Source organism: Lonchura striata, chromosome 1 (assembly GCF_046129695.1).
Source record: "Lonchura striata isolate bLonStr1 chromosome 1, bLonStr1.mat, whole genome shotgun sequence".
Lineage (NCBI taxonomy): Eukaryota > Metazoa > Chordata > Aves > Passeriformes > Estrildidae > Lonchura > Lonchura striata.
In genome coordinates this window covers 105,170,411-105,192,279 of record NC_134603.1, presented here as the reverse complement: position 1 = coordinate 105,192,279, position 21,869 = coordinate 105,170,411, and the positions used below count along the sequence as shown (strand labels likewise).

The window sequence follows — 21,869 nt, the reverse complement described above, 5'->3', positions numbered from 1 at the left end:
GATGAGCCCTGCGTGACACAGAGAAAGAGCTGAGAAAGGCAAATAGCTGAAGAGGATCATTTATTCTACACCAAAAGATCATCATACTATTGCCCCTCTGCTCTTGAGCTTTCTGTGCTTCTGCTGCATATTTCCTGCATTAGATCAAGGGTACCCCATAGTAATTAACAAAAACAAAATATAGAACTGGTTTATACCCAAATAGTCTTGCAAAATTTAGCAGCAAAATGGAATATTTAGCAGCAAAACAAACAATGGAGTAAGTCCAAAGAAATCCATCACCCAGTACCAGTGCACCTCCCCAGCGCAATCACAAGGGGGATCCTACATCTCAAAACTGCTAACACTCACTGGGATAAGCCTGAGGGAAGTGAGGCTTACCTCTGTTTTGTGCAACACCACTAAGGCCATGCAAAGGACTGCAGAAGCAAGCTAAAAGACAAAACTTAGAAATTATCTCCCCTTCAATAAAGTTTCTCATGGCATGCCTAGATGTTACAGAATGAGTACAAGCTCCTTTCTCCCATGATATATAAAGAACTTCAGTAAGCCCACTGAATTTTCCCTGCAGTCTACAAACTCTTGTTCCCAAAAATATGAATGACTCACATCAGAAATCAAAATATTTTATAGTTAATGTCACAGATGATAGCATAACACTGATGAAGGAGGTTTTCCTGAAGCAATCTCAGCCTGGTGTTATAAAGTGTACTGCTTCAAGTGCCACATGTATGTTAAGAAACCTCACAGATAAGTATTTAATCTGAAAATAATGTTGTCAAGGGATCAGGGACCACTCATGAGACCCCAGGACAAAAGATTGCATATGTAAAGGGGAGGGAAAATATGTTAATGATTTCTGGGAAATTATTATCATATGTATGTTTATTCTGAGAAAATCAATAAACATATATGTAAAATATAGTATATAAAGAGGACCTCTTCTGTATTCAACATGCATGATTTTTGAAGGAGATATCCCCTCGTGCATCTGGTCAAATAAAGAATGCCAGCGTCATAATGCTACACTGGCGTTAAGGAGTTTTTATTATTTCTGATTTTTGGTAACAGACTGAGGAAGTTTTCCAGAGCTCCCTTCAAATTCTTCAAATGGATTTGTTGTTTGCATATAATATAAAATATTTTTTCTCTCTTACTGCAGCAGAGCCTTGAGATGAGGGTTGCGGCACCTTCCTCAACAGAAGTCTACAGGGAAATACCAGATAGACAAAAGCATTCACTGTAAAATCACCAAGATGAAAATTTGAAGTTTCTCTCAGCCCTAACTTTCTGATTTCAAATACCCAGAGACCTGGCAGATGCTGTATTCAGAGTGTTGGTACATGCTACTACAACCTGTGCCACCATATTGTGCTCTCATTGTCTACCCTTAGCATGAAACATCTGCCCAGAGCATAGAATGCAGAAGCTGAACAGAGTGGATTCTGTTAGTGCTGTGTTTCCTTTTACCAAGGAAAAAAATCACAAATACTCAAATTTAGCAGCCTATTCAAAGACATAAATACCTTTTTCTTTCCTGCAGGAAACCAGTTACGCACTTTAACTTCTGTATATGCTGAAGTACCTCCTGGAAAGAGACCCTGCATAGGTTCCCAATTGAAGATCTTAAATAGAAAGGCAAAAAAATTATTGTTTGAATTCAGTTAGCATGATGGATTATTTTTGCTCTGCTTTTACTGAAACCTAGAGAGAAAAGTAAACTCCTCTTCAAGAAAAAGACAGCCAGAAAGGTAACCCCCAATACTCTTCACCACCTCTCTTTAATACCTTAATTGAGCACAAAATGAGAATCAGAAATTTTCTCAAAAACCTGTCAGGACCATTTACAGTGTCCACATTTCAGAGGAAAACAGCAGCACCTGGAAATAGGAGAGCAACCATGTAGATTTTCCTTGAGAGCCGTTTGTTATGGACATAAATATCTACCCCTGCCAGCACCTCTTCATCTCTCCCCACCCATATCTCTGGCTATCACAAGTCAGGCCACAGCCTTCTGACAGGCACATTGGCTCTGCTGAGTGAGTTATAACTTCAAGGCACCAACACTCACAGAGGTTTGCCAGCAGAAAACAATCTCTCATTCTAACTGGCACCACTGTACTTTGGAAGCAGCCAAATGGGACTTTTCTTCCTGGCTTTTAAATGCCACTTGAACAATATGCTTGCATTGTTTTACATTTATATGCAGGTTCACCAATTAAATTATGGTTTTCCAGCTGACTGCCAAAGTTGAAGTTGATATAATTACATTGATATATGGACAGATGCTGTGTTAAGCTGCCAAACAAGCACCTTTATTCTATTCAGCAGATGGTAGATAATAAAAAACTGCAGTAGTAAAAGATACGCTGTCTCCAGCATTAATACCTGAGCAGGAGGAAAGCTTTTATTCAAACACAGTTCTGCTAACCCCAGAGTCTGCAGTAGTCCTGACATCCATAACATGACTGCCTTCCAGAGCCTGCAACTCCCTATTTGAAGCAAAATCATCCCACAAAAGTAATGTAAAATCATGAGAAGTACTGAAAAAATATGAAGATCTGATTTTAGTATGTGACATATTTCACACTGTGGAGGATTGAAACAGAAGTTCTGTAACATACATGCATGCCAAGAATGACCATTTTGTCCTGCTCTCTTGCCTGTCTGTAGTCACCCTTTGTGATTCAGATTTGGTTGCTAGTCTGAAGAGGAAGAACACTTTTAAAACAGCTTTTCTACATATCTCCGAGACCTATCTTCAGTCAGACTAATTTTGTTTGAAATTCAAATTACATTTCAATATACCTACACTGCTAATTTTGAAACTATCCAAGAAAGCATTGAGCCTGCTTAGGGGCACCTGAAAAATTAATTTGAGATAGATATGAAGGACTCCAGTTTTTATTTTATAAAAATATGCCCTTACAAAAAATTAAACTGTAACTTATCATAAGTTTCCAGGAACCGCTCTGGACTGAATTGCAGAATGTCTTGTGAAACTCCTGGTGGGTAAATAAACAATTGCATATAACTGCAGCCTCATCACTGCTACTTTTTAAGCAAAAGTCTGCTTTTATGTGGCTAATTAGTATATGCCTAAGCAAAGAGAGCCACAAAATGTTCCCAAAATTTCTCTCAGGCTTTAATGTTCTATAACAGTTTTTGAAAGTGAATGGGGAGAGGGAGAGAATTTTAACAAGCAGCAAGTCAATTCCTTGACAGTAAAGTCCATTCAGGAGAATGGAGTGTTTTGGAGCTATCAGTGATTCACAAATCCTAATTTTCCAGGTGACCAAACAACAGTATTGCTACACTACCAATCTGTGCCTGAGAAAATAAGCCCGAATAAAGCTAAAAATTGTACTAACTCAAAAAAGGTGGGGAAAAAAGCATGAAACATTCTTCACTACAATTTTGACTTAACATCTGCATAAACACTGAAGCTATCATGAAGCTGAACTCTGTCAAGCCTGCTCCCTCCCCTGTGCTGCCTTCATTGGATTACCCCAATTGTGTTCTCCTCCCCTAAAGCTTCCCTATTGGGTAACAGTTGTTTCCATGCCTCATACCCTCCCCTCTTTAAAGATGCTGCAACCCTCAGTCCTGTGCCTACTTGTCCTTGACCCCTCCTTGGTAATAAACTGCCTTGGAACTCATACAAGGGGCTCCTCTCTGTTCCTTTGCCTTGGCTGGTAGCATTGCTCGGTAGCTGTGTCACACACGCCACAGCTTGCTGCAGGGAGCTGCAACTCCCCGTGAGCATTGCCACCCTACAAGAGGTCTCGGAAGAGATCTGGGGGCAGCCACTCTGGTGCTGCTCTCTGGTCACTGGGAGTGTGCCAGCCGGGAAACCTCTATCCTGTGGCTGCAACTGAGCACTACAGACAAGTGCTTTGCAGATAAACTGCATAAAGGCTTCCAACCTTTTTCTATAACACAACTGAAAGTGATGGTAAGCAAATACAAAAAAATGTTCTGCAATATTTTCTCACCACATCTGCCCCTGCATTTGCCTGCCAATTACTGCAGTCCTTTCTACAAGCTTGCTCTTCTTCAGAGGGCTGAAAGAATGTAGAGCTGGGCTGGGCAGAAGCAGGAAAGCTGTATTTCCAGGCTGTATTCTTACTTTCTCACAGAGTTCACTGGTTGACCCAAGGCAAGCAAATCATACCCCATTTCCCTATCAGTCCCCAGTTCCAGAACAGTGGGAATCTCTTCTGTAAAGCACTCTCAGACCTCCTGACAATAAGTGCAAAGTGAGAAGTAGGTATTATTACAACCTCTCTTCATCATGACAGGAAATCCCACACAGATCAGACATTTAGAAAATATAACTATAACTAAAGTGTGGGAGGGGACTTGGGAAACTGTCCCCCCGAATTACCCTGGGAGGTGACAGGTGTGTAGTTCCCTGCCTCCCCTGTTATCAATCAGTATGTCTGTCATCCCTTGGTGCTAGAAAATTCTTTGTTCTTTATACCTCCATTGGTTCCTTCCCTGAAACCGCTCTTTCCCTTTACCCTCATTGGTTATAACCCTGCCACTCGACCCTGACTCTGCCCCCGAAGCCTTCCCTCACTGAACGCTTCATGCCTGGACCCTCCCTCTCTTGTCCCAGTTATAATCCCGATTCCGCCCCCTGTTCGACGCTCTCAGAGCGAGCTCCCTCCCGGAGTGGTTGTTTTCCCTTCGCTCCCTGAATTGCTGTTCCTCAATAAACGCTCCTGGAAAAAAGCCGCCTGTGAGCCGTCCCGCCTTCATAGAGGAAGATTTCATTACGCTATCCGGCTTTCGAGGACTCGGCTCTCTGACAAGCAGAGTAGTCAGAGACCCAGAAGCCGCAACTGGCGCCCGAACAGACTGGCCCCTCTCAGGAGTCAGCCGCAGAGCGTCTCCTCGGCTGCATCGGCTCTGTGATCCGGCTGCCCGAGGACGAAAAGCGCCGTTCGCCGCCAGTTCCACGAGCGGCTGCTCTTCGTTGAAGAAGATCGCCTACCTCGCGGGCTGCAGACACCTCGTCCTGGTTCGACTTCGAGTTTGGGAGCAGACTCCGAACGGGACGAGACCTGCAGCGCTTCCTCTCCCCCTCAGAGGCTTTTTCGTTTTGACAGCGGTCTTTTTGTGGTGAGTTCCTGGTGCCCTGTCTGGCACCCGACCCTGTCTCTTTTCCTTTTCGTTTCTCGCTTTGTCTCTTTGGGGATTTCCTTTTTTCTGCAGTGAGAATGGGCAACCGCTTGTCTCCTGCCCGGCGGGATTTTTACCTCCACGTTAAATCCTCCCTTGTTTTGGGTAACATTTCTTTTAAAAAGAGGGACCTTAAGGCTTTTGTTAATCTTATTTTCGATAACTTCCCTGACACCTCCAGGGATGATTTTTCTTCTCTTATTTTCTGGGGAAATATTGGGAAACTGTTATACGCATTACAAGTAAAGGGGAATTTTTCTGTGGGGCATTTTTTTCCACTTTTTCATTCTATTTACACTTTATTTAAACAAAAGGGTGAGAGTTGGGTCCCCGGTTCTCCTAACCCTCATCCCGCCCCCCCCACTCCTAACCCGGTTTCCCCTAAGGGTGGGTCGGGCAGCAGACCCTGCCATAACCAGGCACAGGGCTGCCACCGTCTCCCTGCTGCTCCCCGCCCCACTCTGTCCTCTCCTCGTCCTGGGACTGGCCATCCCAGTGCGAGTCTTTCCTCTCCCCAAAGCCCTCAAACCCCTGTACCCAGTTTAAAACCATGTTATTCGATTCCTGATCTCTGTCACCACACCTCACAAAATGGCGCCGGCCACATGGCCGAGCAGCCCGCCACCGAGGGACAAAATGGCGCCTCCTCTCCACCTCCTTACTCCCTTCGGGCCCCTGCCAGTCCCCCTCAGGTTCCACCCCCGTCGAGTGCCGCCCCTGCGTCGGGTCCCGCCCCTACCACCGCGTCGATTGTTACGTCGTCGGGACCCGCCCCTCCAGCCCCCATGGCCACACCCCTGGGTGGGCCCCCGGCGGGAGGGACCGGCCTGCAGGAAGGCCACGCCCCGGTGGGAGGGAACCCCCTGCCGGAAGGCCACACCCCGGTGGGTGAGCCTGGCCACGCCGCCCCTCAGGCCTCTTCTGGTTCCCACGCCACCGGAACCGGAAGTCGGCCTGGCCGGAAGCAGGCCATCTTGGCCTGCCGGGCTTCATGCCACCGAAGCCCACCGGCCAAGGGGAAGGTCCGAGCCCTTGCCCGTCCTGCCTCATCCTCCGATGAGGATGAGGACAGCGACAGCCCCCGGCCCACACCTAGGCCGGGAGGTGGGTGGGCCCGGATCAGGGCAGAGGCAATTAAGGATGGGGATTTGGAATTCGCAAAAGATCTGGGGCCGTTCGCAGCACCTGTGGTGAGGACCAGGGGGCAGCGGCCACACTGGGAGCAACTCCCATATGTGGAGATTAAAGAACTGAGGAAGGCTGCCAAAGACTATGGTCGAGACTCTCCTTTCTTTAAGAATGTATTGGACCTCACTTTCTCGGGCCATACATTGGTCCAGCATGACGTTAAATATATTGCCAAGTCCCTGCTCACTCCCACCGAGCTTTTATTGTGGGACATTCAATGGAGAAAGCTCCTCAAGCCTCTTCTGAAAAAACACAATTTAGCAGAGGCAATTGGAGAGGGAGAGGAAGCCATAGAAGCCCTGGCAGGGGAGGGGGAGTTCAGCCAGCCAGAGGACCAAATACTGTTACCCACGGAGGTCCTAGATGACATCAAGGAGGCTGGCCGAGTGGCACTGTTAAAAATCCCCGATGGGAAAACCCCGCTCCAGAACTTTTCAGCTATTACCCAGGGCCCAGAGGAATCTTTCATAAAATTCGTGGACCAGCTGAGGGAGGCCATCGACCGGCAGATAGACCATCCTGCAGCGAGGGAAGAGCTCCTGAGAAAGATGGCCATGACCAACGCGACAGCCGAGACAAAGAAGATATTAAGGACTTTACCTCAGGACCCCGAACCCACCATCGCACAGATGGTGGAGGCCTGCACGAAAGCCGCCTCCACCGAGACCACTGTCGCCCTTGCAGTAAGTAAGGGGATTGGGGAGGCAATGTTGACGATGAACACCATCCGGTGCTTCGGGTGTGGCCAGATGGGCCACATACAAGCCAACTGCCCATACTGGCCCCCGGAGCAACCACACTACTCGTACACACCCTCCCCAAGACCAATACCCAGGAACCCGATGCCCTACCATCAGCAGGCGGGAAACGGGTCGCGGAGCGCGGGGAGGGGCCGCGCAAGGACAACAAGTGGCCCCTCACAGCGCCCAGGCCTCCCCACCATCCGGGAGGACCGGTGGCCCAGCGGACAGTTCCGGAGGGTTGGCGGAGCCACGACGACGGGCTCCGCCTCTTGCGTAGAATCCGCAACCTAGATTCAGACACTCACCGGGTCCTCAAAAGCTCCATCACTGTGACTCTCCAGGATGAGGACCTGGTGAGAGTTCCCGCTGGGTTCCTGGAACCCCCTTACCGTAATTGTGAGGTAACAGTGTTAATACTCGGAGATTGCAGGCTCACACCAGACCGTGTTACCGTCGTTCCTGAAGTGGTGTGTTTTCAGCCGGGGTCCGAGGTCACCGTCTCAGTCGTCTGCCATCAACCACCTTGCACCATCACCAAGGGGCTCCCCTTCGCTGCCATGTACCTCCTCGACGTGGCCGACCTCACCGATCCACCAGCACAGGACTATTTCGCTGGACATGACTCCGGGGAAGACAATTTTGTCTTCCTCACACAAAATGTTTGCAAATCCAGACCAATGATTGAGACTGTTTTATCGCTTCAGGGAAAGTCCATCAAACTGGACCTGATGGCAGACACCGGAGCAGACGTCACCATCATACCCCGGTCAAAGTGGCCCCGCGACTGGGAGTTGGTGCCCCCTTGTGGCACAATCTCCGGAGTGGGAGGAGCTGTCAACTCCATGCGCAGCAAACACCTGGTAAGTGTGGAGGGCCCTGAGGGACAGATTGCCACCATTCGGCCTTTTGTTGTTTCATCTAACATCATGTTATTAGGCAGGGACGTTTTGTCCCAATGGGGTGCCCGCCTCGATATCCCTAGCCCTGCATGGGATTTTTAGTATGGGCCACTGCGGAGCGCACCTCCCCACCGCTGAATTGGAAGACCGATGTTCCAGTGTGGGTGGACCAGTGGCCCCTTGTGGAGGAGAAATTAAAAGCGCTCCATGAATTAGTAGAGGAGCAGGTCCGCCTGGGGCATTTAATACCCTCCACCAGCCCCTGGAACACTCCTGTCTTTGTTATTAAAAAACCTGGCAAAGACAAATGGCGCCTGCTCCAAGACCTGCGCAGGGTCAATGAGGTAATCGAGGACATGGGCCCCCTGCAGCCTGGCCTTCCCTCACCCTCCATGCTTCCCCGGGATTGGCAGCTCGCAGTCATTGACATCAAGGACTGTTTTTTCAACATCCCATTGTATCCCGGAGATGCCCCCAGATTCGCGTTCTCCGTCCCTTCCATCAATAGGGCGGAGCCTTATAAGAGGTACCAATGGGCCACTTTGCCCCAGGGAATGAAAAATTCTCCGGTGCTCTGCCAAACTTTTGTGGCCCAGGTGCTTTCGCCGATCAGGAAGCTGTTCCCTGAAGCGATCATCCTGCATTATATGGATGATGTCTTGATCTGCGCTGAAACACAAGCTTATCTGCAGATCACACTTTCCAAAACTGTTAAGGCCATTAAAGCTGCAGGGTTTGAAATTGCTGAAGAAAAGATCCAGCTGTCAGCGCCATGGAAGTATTTGGGCTTTCACATTACGGGAAGGACTGTCGCGCCCCAATCTGTCACCGTCAAAGACGACCCACGGACCCTGCGGGATCTCCAGCAGATCTGCGGTACCATCACGTGGATCCGACCTCTCCTGGGACTCACCACGGAGGAGCTGGCGCCGCTCTTCAACCTGCTACGAGGAGATGGCGACCTAGCTTCCCCTCGCGAGCTAACACCTGCCGCCAAAGGAGCCCTGGAGAGAGTCGCTGAGGCCATACGATCCCGTCAGGCCCACCGTGTGGATCGGCTCCTTCCCGTCACCCTTGCCATACTGGGTAAGTGCCCAAACTTCCATGGTCTGCTTTTTCAATGGGACGCTGGGCGGAAGGACCCACTCCTTATCATTGAGTGGCTGTTTCTCCCGCACCAGCCAGCGAAAACTATTTCAACTCCTGCAGAGTTGATGGCTAGAATAATAATAAAGGCCAGACAACGCCTCCGGACCCTCGCAGGGTGTGACCCGGCGTGCATTTACCTACCTCTTAATTTGGAACAATTGGAATCCCTGCTTCAGACAAACGAAAGTTTGCAAATTGCTTTAGACAGTTACCCTGGACAGATTTCCATTCATTACCCTAAACATAAAATATTCAAAGACACGTTATATTTGGCCCCAAAGTCATTCAAAAATAAAACACCTATTAAAGGTGCTCTCACGGTGTTCACCGATGGGTCGGGAAAATCCCACAAATCGGTGATCACTTGGAAGGACCCGGAGAGTCAGAAGTGGGAGTCTGACATCCAACTGGTTGAGGGTTCCCCCCAGATCGCAGAACTTGCTGCGGTCGTGAGAGCATTCAAAAAATTTCAGCAACCTTTCAATCTGGTAACAGATTCGACTTATGTTGCCGGGGTAGCAGAACGGGCAGAACACGCCCTGCTCAAAGAAGTTCAAAACAAACAGTTATTCGATTTGCTCACAGAATTAATCTGGCTGATCTCCCACCGAGAGCAACTCTATTATATTATGCACGTCCGGGCTCACACAGACCTGCCAGGAGCTATTGCAGAGGGGAACCGGATGGCCGACCTCCTTGCAATGACATCTCATTACTCTGCACCTGCACTTTCATTAACCTTACCAGACATCTTTGCACAGGCAAGGCTCAGCCATGCGTTTTTCCATCAAAATGCACCTGCCCTTGCCCGACAATTTAAAATATCAAAAGAACAAGCCAAAGCCATACTAGCCACATGCCCAAGCTGTCAGTCCTTCGCCCTTCCACCGCTGCCAACGGGGATAAACCCCCGAGGGTTGGCAGCATTGGAGCTGTGGCAAACAGACATCACTCACTATAATCCTTTTGGCCGCCTGAAATACCTGCATGTGTCCATAGACACATTTTCTGGGGCCGTGTTCGCGTCACTCCACACTGGTGAGAAAACAAAAGATATCATCAAACATCTATTCATGGCATTTGCCACATTAGGAGTCCCAAAAGCCATCAAAACGGACAATGGGCCTGGATTCACCTCGACAAAATTCGCACAATTTCTACAACAATGGGGAATTGCCCATTCCACCGGCATTCCCCATAACCCCACAGGACAGGCAATAGTGGAACGCTCCCACAAAGAGTTAAAAAGGCTGCTAGAACAACAACACGATTCGGCTCTGGCCATGACACCAGTTGAAAGATTATGCAAGGCACTTTATGTTCTTAATTTCTTAAATTGTTCTGACCGGGAGCCGAATCCCCCTGCACTCAGACACTTTTGCAATAACACCAGGGCAGTTTTGAAAGAGCGTCCGCCAGTCCTCATCAGAGACCCAGAATCAAAAATCATCTCAGGGCCGTACCCTCTGATAACGTGGGGGAGAGGGTACGCTTGTGTTTCCACAGCCCAGGGTCCCAAATGGATTCCTGGAAAATACGTCAAACCGTACCTGGAGAGCACTACCACGGACCCCCCAGCGAGGAGCAACCCAGCGACCCCATCACAATCACCACCAGATAATGCAGTGGCGTGGCGACGGAGAAAAAAGAAGAGGACCGGAAGACCACCCAACATCGTCTCCCGGGTCCTCATCACAAGGACATACCTACCTCTGCAAGACTTAACAACTTCCGCCACCCCATCCCCTCCTGTGCCGTTCCCTCTACCCTCATACCTAACCCGTCATCCCTTTACCCCTCCGTCCTGAAATTTATTTTTATTTTAACCCAAAAGGGGGAGCTGGGGGAGGGGAGGGAACCAAATGTATGTTGGTAATATTGTTTTGTTTAATTTTAGTACTAGGATGGCTGCCAGAACATCATTCACCCAAAAGGAACAACAGAAGATGTCCCACTGCGCCCAGCTGGTTGCAGCCACGCTTTCCATCCTCCTGTGGCTGCATGTAGCAGATGGCTGGGTGGTACCACAGCCGAAAGAAAACGTCTGGATCACGCTGGCAAAGTCCTTGCAGCAGGATAACCTATGTCTGGCCATGGGCAACGTGGACAATCCCCTGTCCACTTGCCTGGTGGGGGTCCCCTTGGTAGCTGATGATTGGCCGGTATCCAATTCCGACCTGCTCCGAACCACGGGTAGGAGGCCTAACCCGGTCGATACTTGGGATGAGTGGACCAAAATTTTGCCCAACAGCAAAGAGGAACCCCAAGAATTGGACTTACTGGGGTCCTCCACAGCTAGATATTGTGTCAAATTCTATTATAGGAGGCCAAGTCAAAATTGGCACGGAATTGACTTGGCCAAAAACACATACCGGAAAGATGTAACACCTATCAGTAAAAAATATAACAGCCAAACCTGGTGCAATTATACTAGCCAGGTGATTTCAGTTTCATCCACTCATCCCAAGACATTGCCCAGGGGGATGTTTCTTATCTGTGGGGACAGAGTATGGTCGGGAATTCCATCTCGGCTCCAGGGAGGCCCATGCAGCCTTGGCAAGCTTGCTACCCTCACTCCAAACAGAACTCAAATTCTAGATTGGAAAAAAGAAAGACAATTGGCACGCACCAAAAGATCATATGCTCAATTCGACGAAAATTGTGACTCCGAAATTTACGATTGGGGAAAAACAAAGAGGGTCGCTGTATCCATCTTTTTACCATGGTATGCAGCAGCTAAGGCCCTCGGTGAGCTTTCTCACCTGGAGTGTTGGATAAGTAAGCATGCCAACGCCTCGTCTGCCGCCCTCTCCGATCTTCTGGCAGACCAGCAAACCACCAGGCAAGCCACATTACAAAACAGAGCGGCTATTGATTTCCTGCTGCTCGCCCATGGCCACAGCTGCAAGGACTTTGAAGGATTGTGTTGCTTCAATTTAACATCACGGAGCACTTCCATCCAAGCCAACATCCAGCGGATCCGGACCGAAGTACAGGACATCAAAACGGAAACTTCGGCTGTGGACCCCGTCCACAAACTATTGATGCAGTGGGGCATTCCCGGGTGGGCAGCCTCCATTTTAAAAGGACTCTTTTGGATTTTCATAATTGTCCTTCTCATTTCAGTTGCCTTAACCATCTTCAAAAAGACGCTTACCAAGACTTTGGCAAATATTTATTTAATTAACAAGAACGGGGGAGATGTGGGAGGGGACTTGGGAAACTGTCCCCCCGAATTACCCTGGGAGGTGACAGGTGTGTAGTTCCCTGCCTCCCCTGTTATCAATCAGTATGTCTGTCATCCCTTGGTGCTAGAAAATTCTTTGTTCTTTATACCTCCATTGGTTCCTTCCCTGAAACCGCTCTTTCCCTTTACCCTCATTGGTTATAACCCTGCCACTCGACCCTGACTCTGCCCCCGAAGCCTTCCCTCACTGAACGCTTCATGCCTGGACCCTCCCTCTCTTGTCCCAGTTATAATCCCGATTCCGCCCCCTGTTCGACGCTCTCAGAGCGAGCTCCCTCCCGGAGTGGTTGTTTTCCCTTCGCTCCCTGAATTGCTGTTCCTCAATAAACGCTCCTGGAAATAAAGCCGCCTGTGTGCCGTCCCGCCTTCATAGAGGAAGATTTCATTACGCTATCCGGCTTTCGAGGACTCGGCTCTCTGACAAGCAGAGTAGTCAGAGACCCAGAAGCCGCACTAAAGTTTGTACTGAAATATCTATATAAAACAATGCCCTACAACAAACAACAAAACTATAGGTTTCTTCTTTTCCTTCTCTTGTTCTTAAATTAATCTGAAACCCAAATCCTAAAGGGAATTATATGCTTGCCTAGCTTTAGTCGCAAGTAATCCCATTGATCTCAATGAGAATACTCCTACAAGCCCATTAAGAAAGATCTCTTGCTGTTGACTGTAATATTAGTATGCACAAGAACAAAACACATATCCAGCTACGAGTAGGTTCTTTTAATATCATTACAGACTCAACCCAATAGATGATACTTATCTTCCGGTCCACTAAAGGTCACTGCATCCCAGATCTCTACCAGGCTGATCTATTTTGAGAATTCCCCAAATGAATAAAGCACTCCTACTACACACTGCAGTCACTATAAAGACACTGCTTACCATGGCTGATGAAATCCTCTGCCTGCATTGCTAGCATGACAGCAACTCATATCACTTGAAGGCCTGCCTCATACTCTCTTCAAAGAAAACAATATACACACAGAATTTAGGTAATCAGACAAGTACTTTTGTCAGCTTTATCCCAGAAAAAAAAAGAAGTGTTCACCCTTCTAAAATAAGTTGAGTGATATAAAATTGTTTTTCATTAATAACTAAATAGAGATAACTTAGGAAATAGATAAACTTTTGCACAAAGTTGTAATCTTAAAAATTATGCTCTATCACCTCTGTCATTTTATAAAACTTTTGCGCAAAGTTGTAATCTTAAAAATTATGCTCTATCACCTCTGTCATTTTATCAATCTACCACTCAGTAGGGCCTACAAAATGCAATGGTTGCTGTCCATTCCCATTACATTTTGGAAATCTATCAATGTCATAAATTTCTTGAGAGCAGGAAAAACCAGAGGTTTTGAATGAAGAGTAACAACTGCAGCTACTCCCTTCTGACTTTTGACCTCAGTATTTTTCATCTTAGTGGGCAACACAACACTTAAGAATCACAAAGGCCAGCCTCTCTCTCATTAATAGTCTGCAATTCAATGTACTTTAGCAGTGAAATAATTGCAAAGTGCTACTCATCTGTTAAAATTGTCCTAAGAAAGCAAACACCTTTTCCGAGGTTATCAGCCACCAGAGGGGGTATTTGGTATATTACCGAAAACCTGATAAAAATGTAAACAAAACAAAACAAAACAACCACACAAACAAAAAACATCATGAAGGTTACAGAAAACCTCTAAAAGCATATTTCCCACAGTACTGCAGCTGCACATTAGAGTTCATTCAATGTGTTTTTGGAAGAACAAGGATTTATTTGTATATAACTGAATACAATGCATAAGCAAACCCCGCATCTCCCAATTCCTAGGTTTATCCACATCAAACCCTGCAATTCCTGAAAGAGGAGATGTAGTCTTATATACCAAGATGATGGCTAAAACACTGCTAGTTCTGATTTGATTGTACAGTCGGTCAACTCTGAGCATGCCAAAACCTGAACCTTCAAGCATGCCAAGGTAGAAATTTACATACTCAGGATCAGGGTTAATAAACAAGCAAAAGAATGACCTATAAATTGGTTCCCATTTACAACTGTCTGCCTCTTTACAGATTAACTATCACCAGAGTGATTGTTGCATAAAGTCTCAAAAAGGACCCCAAAAAACTGTCAACAAATTGGTCCAACTTCAAGCAAAGTAGAAGCTTCTACTTGGCTAAAGCCACTCAAAAGCTACCTATATTTAAAACATGTCTAAAAAGATGAATGTTTATTTCAGCTTCTGAACGTGAATGTGCAATGAATACAAAATTCAAATTATAAATCAACTCAATGATTGAGTTCACACAGTGCCACTAGCCGAAGAAGGATACAGGATGAATTGTGCCAGGATATTAATGGCATCTTAGCTTCTACATACTTTGTTAAATCTCATCAGTTTGGGACCAGTGAAGCTGCTGGCAACTTCAAACACCCTCTCCAAAAAATCTGTGTAAAAATAACTATAAGTTGGTAATAGACTTAAACACCATCCCTGCCTTCTTTATTTCCTTGCAGTCTGCCTTCAAAGATGTGAGCTAGAAGGTTTTAGTGAAGCTGTCTGTTCAGAGGAGTATTTTAAATACACAACTTACTCAGAACCAGCATGGCCATGCAACTGGGATAAGAGAATACAGTATCACTCTTCTTTCCTCTGCCAAATCAATGTGGACTATTACTTTATTTAGAACAACTGTGGTTGTTATAAAATGGATAATATCCTATCGCAGGCAGTTTTATCAAGCACACAAATACCTTATTTTGAAATAACTAAAACAGCTCTTGCAAAGGTTCATCAGCAGACAATAGTCTGGGCACTGGAAGAGGAAAATATACCTTTTAAAAGAGGCAGAAAAATACCTGGATCCTGGAAGTAGAAGATTTCCAGGAATGAATGCTTCCATTTGAAACATAATGCAAACATTTCTCTCTTATTCCCTGATTTTACTAGATTGTATCCACCCCATTTTTTCTGCAATATTCTGGTGAAATGATTCAACAGTTACTCTTGTAAGAGAAGAGCTTTGTCCCCACCTCAAGTTCATGTCCTTAACTGCACCATTCCTTTAAACAGCCAAAAAGGCCACTGAGTTCTGAAGAGTGGCTTTACTGAACTACCCCCATCCTGTGCCACCAATATTAACATAAATGCAATTCTAAAATGTCACAGGAACCCTGTTCCTGTTTATTCAGCCTAGCTCCTTTTTAAAATGTCCATCTAAATCCCTTCTTCTTACCTACTGCTAATTAAACTCAAGAAAGCATCTTGAGGTTCCGGGAAAGAAGGCTGTGAGCTCTAATATTTATTATTTAAGCCATCTCAGGCATGACTGTGGCCCCTCCACAAAAATAGCTTTAAACAGAAAATTTCTTTATTTATCATTAGAAATGGAAAACACCTTACATTAATATAATAAACACAAACATACAGGTGGGCATCTGTAAGCTGCTGCTGTTTTATAGATGCCCATCTTAGACATTAGATACTAAATCTCTGTTCTTCCCTCCCATGGTCAAACTTGAGAACACAAAGGCAGAAGCAGAGCCTCAGCAGCTCAGAAAATGTGAATGACAAATGTCTGCAATAATCCATCCTCAGATCCACTGGTTTTGTTTAGGATCAAACTGAATTGAACAAAGAATGTAATAGTGTGGCCAAATAACAGCTTGAGTCAAACTTAAAAATCACAAGCCATTTGACTACACTTGCTTTAAGACTGGATGGCTTTTCCTCCTGATGGATTTGTTTTGCAGTCTGGAATAGGAAAGTTTATTCCAGACAGGCATATAAGCAAAACTAAGATCATGTCAGAGCCGGATAATAAAAATAATAATCAGGAGCACGTAGGAAAGGAATGTACTTTGCAGTTCTTTTTCTTAGAACAGCAGAATGGATTGGTTTGAAAGGAACCTTTAAAGATCATCTAGTCCAACCTCGCTGCTATGAGTGTGATGTTTCCCTTTTTCCAGTCGCTGGGGCCTTCAACTGATTGCCATGACATTCCAAATATGATGGAGAGTGACTTGGCAACTTCATCAGTTCTTCCTGTTCCTAATGGTTCTCATGATGAAAAAGGCCATTGCCAGTATGGCTGTATGAGATCATTTTGTATGGGCAAAAGATGAGGAGTTGGTATCTCATTTAGTAGTCATTTAACCAAAAGTAACTTCAACTCTGGAGTTATCCACACCATCATGCTTCCTTAGGAGTTGATAACTTAAGAGCACCTATGACAGGAGGACTTTCCCTCCTGTGCTTAAAGACAGAAAGATTTTGTTTCTGATATTATAGGCCATTTGATGGTGGGAAGGTCTGGCTATCCCAAGCAACAGGCATGGGTACCATGCAGCAGAACAGCAGTTGTTTCTGAAAGGTGCTCTCTCTGCCTGAGTATGTGAACACAAAAACAAAAAAAAAAAACAACAAACAAACAAAAACCCAAAAAACCAACCAAACAAAAAAGAAAACAAAAAACCACAAAACAAAACAAAACAAAAAAAAAAAAGGAATAAAGATGCCTCATACACTTCCCTGGTGCAAAATTCTGCCTTTTTCAAAGATACCAGGGAATTAAGGCTGTGTTCCTGAAAGAAGAATCCTTTCTGATGAAGCCTTATCAGAAAAACTGGCCTCAGAGCAGTCTAGAGAATTATATGGCCATATCCCCTGTTTGCAAGGCAAGAGGAGAAAAGAAGCTCTTATCTACACTAAAACAAAGGCCCAGTCACTTTAAGCCCCCTTTATATTACCATATAATACAGCTATTTTTATGGTTCTTTTGCTATGTCTTCATTGTATCGCTATTGTATCTCTATTGTGAATATTACTAGGTCAGGCTGTCACCAGGACAAGGACCGGGTTGGAAATACATCACAGAAGATTATTATTTTTAAACAGTAAGTAGAGTCAGGCAAATCACCTATTTATTTTGAAAATATTTATTCAAGACCCCTCAACCTTAAGGTCTCATTTCAGATGACAGGCATATAAGAACAGGCAGTACATTTTAATTTGCAAATACTGGGCTAAATGCATGGATAGCCATTTCACTTATCTAAGCAAGTAAGTAAATGTAAAATAGACTTAAAAAAAATCCAAATGAAAACCACATTTCCTATGGCAAACAAAACTGCTGGGATTAGTTATCCTGACTTTTGGATGACAAACATGAGACATCTCGGATGCCTCAGGACTGTTTTTAACAGATACAGCACTCCAGGACTGCAAATCCAAGTACTCCATACTTACCAAAACAGGCCTACCTCTGTCTTACACTGAACAAGAATGAAAGTAGACAAAACCCATGATGACCTCCAATGTCAGAAGTGTACCACTCTGCTTTATAGCCTCATCACTTAACAGTGAATTATCAACAGTACAGAATTCCTCCTTATGACATTCCAATCTGAGTATCTGAGTCCTACACAGAATTTTGTCACTAAAGAATCAAAGCTTTAGAGAAAGACAAAAACCAGGAATTCATCTGCCATCTCCACTCAAATGTTATGAATCTGGTTTAATGCCAAAAACAATACCAAAATAAACAAGCAATCCACAACCCATGCCCCACAATCCTTCATACATTTGTATCTTCTGTCACCAAGACCAAACACTAAGCACAGAGAGATCTCCATCAACATGCTGATCTCAATTCCAGCTGCACACAATTGTGCTGAGAAAAATCAGCTAATTGCTCCAAAAACAAGTACGAGCAAGCCACCACTGAGACCTCTATGTTCATCACCAAATAACAGACTAACCAGTCTGTTGCTAATCCATGTCACAGCCTGCAAGAGACAGTAAATACCGACTAAGGGCTGCTTTCCCTAGCAACAGAAAGGGTTACAAAGTTGTATCACTTCTAGCATAGCAAAGAATCACCCCTGACGTTTTAACTAGAATGACTGTGGTCTCAAGTTACCCCTCACATCCTGTACTACTGCTTCATTTCTGTTATTTAGGGATTATTCAATAATCCATGTTCTTTCTGACAGCTTTTCTCTCCTCTCATTCATAGAACAGAGGTAATGACTAGATGATAAAGATTACTTTGTACCTACATTGTACATTTCACTGAGAGGGAAGGTTAATAAACACAGTAACATTTCTTGAGCTATGTTTTATTTATTAGCCAGTGTTGTGCAGCTTTTAATTTAGTATTTAGGTTAGTTACTATAACAGGAACATTAGCTGCCACAAACAGGCTCCTTTTAACTGGTTAATAGGGCCATGATAAGGAAAAAAAAAAAAAGAAATCTATTTTATGCTAGTTGTTCAACTCATGTAGTTAAAGTGGTGGATTGTACTCATCTGGAGGAACAGGATTAGCAAATGCATTTCATTATCTTTCCCAGTCAGGTGAGTTTTCTGCAATGTTTACTAATTAGCACAGTAGATCTCCCAGTTGCAAATATTAGTCTAAGGAACACTAAAGTTCAGTTAGACATGAAGCCAAAGCTCTTCTTCCTTAGAGAGTAGAGAGGAAACAAATCAAATGTATATTTATCTTTTTATTATAGTTGCACATATTTTATAAGGTTTTAAGATATAAGTCCCACACTTTGGCTTTAACAGGCATGAGAACATTTGCCAAGGTTCAAGGCCAGCTCCAGAGGCATGAGACAGCTCCTCAGCAACCTTTGTTCTGCTAAGTTACAACAGGGCATAGATTATCCAGAGTGGGGTTTTGTTGATTTTGGTTTGTTGTTTCTTTTTTTTTTACTACAGCAATAAACTGCAAGAGTGTCTTGGCTTTCAGACTGTTTTTCTTTCCTAAGTCCCACTGTTTCCCTGCTCAGTGAAGAAACCTTTTTAATGCCTCACTTAATAAGGTGCACTATGAGCATAATGTATGTTAACACACTGAGCTCTACCTGCAAGTTTCAGAAAAATTATAGTTGCCTGAAAATTCGAGGTTAAAGTTATCCACAATCCTGCACATGTTGATGTTACCATACTGCTGTGTAAAACACAGGAACTCCTTCCTCAGGGCATTATTGTCCCACTGCCACATCCACCCAAACTCTTTTAGTTTTTTCCCAACTTTGTTTAGTTTTATCTCCTGTTGCTTGACTCTACTTACCTAGCCAAGGATGGCAGTACAGAGACAGCTTCAATGGACCAGAGTAGTAGAAATGGCACCTACAACTAATCTGCACAACACAGAGTACAATATTCCCTCTACAAGATGGACCAAACTCAGGTGACTTTAGAGTCATCATTGAAAAGCAAAATTGCCAATGTGTGTTCTAGTCCTGCATCTTACTAAAGTCCTGACACCACAGTGTAAGATGGAAAACAATTCCCATTTTAATTTGAAAACTGGATCATTAATTTATCCATTTATCTTCACTTGCTTTGACAATGTCAGTTAATTTTTAGTCCAGAGAGCAAAGCGGTCCTGTTCTGCTGAGCTTAGTTTTCAAAGTCAGTAGATACAGCAGATATTCATAATGACAAAAGAAAACCACCCAGAACAAGTCTGCCCTTTGACATTTAACATGAAGTTGCTTAGACCTTAATGCAGTGGTCTTTTTGGCTCATTAGGTTTGGGAGGTGAGGAGTGGGTATTGAAACATCCAGTTAGTACAACTGGGAAAATAATGAGGACACTAAGAATAAGAAGTTGAAAACAACAAAGGTTGAATCTCCTTTTTAGCTCTACAAAATAAGCACTGCCAGTCCTTTAAGAATAGCACAAACCATACTTAATTGAATTAAACTCCAGTTCTTCACAAACAGTAACTCAGTTCACTCTTTAAAGAAACTGAGAGATTTAGATCAGTAAAAAAGTTTCTTGACCATGTGGATGTAAACCCAGGAAGAGGAGTCCAGAAAAATCAGCACTCCAGAATAAGGGAAGTTTCCTGACACAACAGTAAGAAATTGTATTTTACTATCAATTATTATTACATTAATAATATTTAGTTATAATTTAATTATTAATAATTACTCTCTAAGTGGTATGCAGCCCTTGTGACAGTTTTTAGTATGACTAAGGCTTTCTTATATATGATGAAAATTATTTAAAATACTAACCCAATGCTCTTTATATTATGAAGATTAAACCTCAAGTTGGATTTACATTATTGAAACACATTTGTCTTCATTTTCTTATTTATCAACACAAATGACAGAAAGATGTTCAAACACTATGTTATTGATTTTTAGCACAATGTCGTTCTGTGTTCATCATATCTGTAACCATAGATCCAACAGCTGAAAGACTATCTTTATTCCACAAAAAATAATTTGGCAAATCAATGCAAGAAATTGGAAAAAAATGGTTTCACACAAAATCAGTTCATTAAACTGCTGCCCTAATTAACACTGGTTATTTGGGGTTTTTTACAAGCTCCAACACAAAAGTTCAGCAGGATGTCAGGAGTTACATAAAGGCAGAGCTTGTCTTTTCACTGTGGGTAGATTGAGCCCTTGATGCATATTTTTTCTTTTTTTTTTTACCTAGAGATAAGTGATAGCTGTGACTAGAACATAATTAAGAGTCAGTGTGTTATATACACGGATCCCATACCATATCTGAGACCATAATAATGACATTTCTCCAACCAAAAGCTGCCTGAAACATGGCCCCACCATGTCCCTTTACAAAGGGAAAATATTCTCATTCTCACTTTACACATGAGTAAACCGAGGTACAGCCTGCTTGATGGTCCGGTGTTTCAGAAGGCAGCATCAAATAGCTACAGTAAAAGTGGACTTTCACAGGATTGGAAGGAAGCTCAGCACTTTTAAAAAGAAGTCCAGTTTCTAGGAAAGGTTTTACATGACCTCTAACACTCTCACCATGCAGTGCCCTGGCCACTCGAAGATGCCAACTTCCACATCATTTACAGGCTAGTACTCTGCTTCACTGCAGCCTGGACATTATTCCAAACAAAGGGCTTTCCCCTTTTTTCCTTTCTCTCTGCTTCCCCCTCCCCAGGTGGTGGCCCGTCCCCGCTGGTGTGGAGGGTGTCTTTGGAGCAGCCAGGACAACGTGACTTGCAGGACTCCCGCAGTCCTCCACAACCGAGGAGGAAACGCCGGTGTCACGAGCAATCCTGGGGAGGGGAGGAACAGAAAACGAAAGCGCTGCTTCCAAATCCTAATTACAGCTAGCAGGGATTAAGTAATAGTCACTAACCTCTTCAGCTCACAGAGGAGAAAAGTGGTCCCTTTTAATTCTCTTCCGCTCCCTGCAGCTCCTTCTTATACAACGCTCCGCAGCTCCGGCATATCACCGCCCGCACGCCCCGTCACTGTCGCGGCGGCAACACCCCCTCGGCCGGCAATCCAATAAGGCACTGCAGGGGCGGGCTGAAGGCAGAGGCAGCTGGTGCAGGCGCTGAGGCTGGGAGCTTCCTCTCAGGAAACACCCAGAGAGCTGCACGGGGCGAGCAATGGGCTAGCACCTCCCCAGGGACGTGGGCAAGAACTTCCCCCCTCCCGCGGTTAAGCACAGTGGTCC

At 44.7% G+C, this 21,869-nt stretch overlaps 1 protein-coding gene across 1 annotated transcript in view; it reads right to left on the bottom strand.

Moving 5' to 3' along the window:
* BLVRA (biliverdin reductase A) overlaps positions 1-21,665 on the bottom strand; it is a 35,644-nt gene extending 13,979 nt beyond the window's left edge. The window contains exon 1 of the mRNA XM_021531477.3: positions 21,546-21,665. The gene's annotated coding sequence lies outside the window, so the exon portion shown is untranslated. The remainder of the gene's footprint in view (positions 1-21,545) is intronic.
* Between the last annotated feature and the right edge of the window lie 204 nt (positions 21,666-21,869).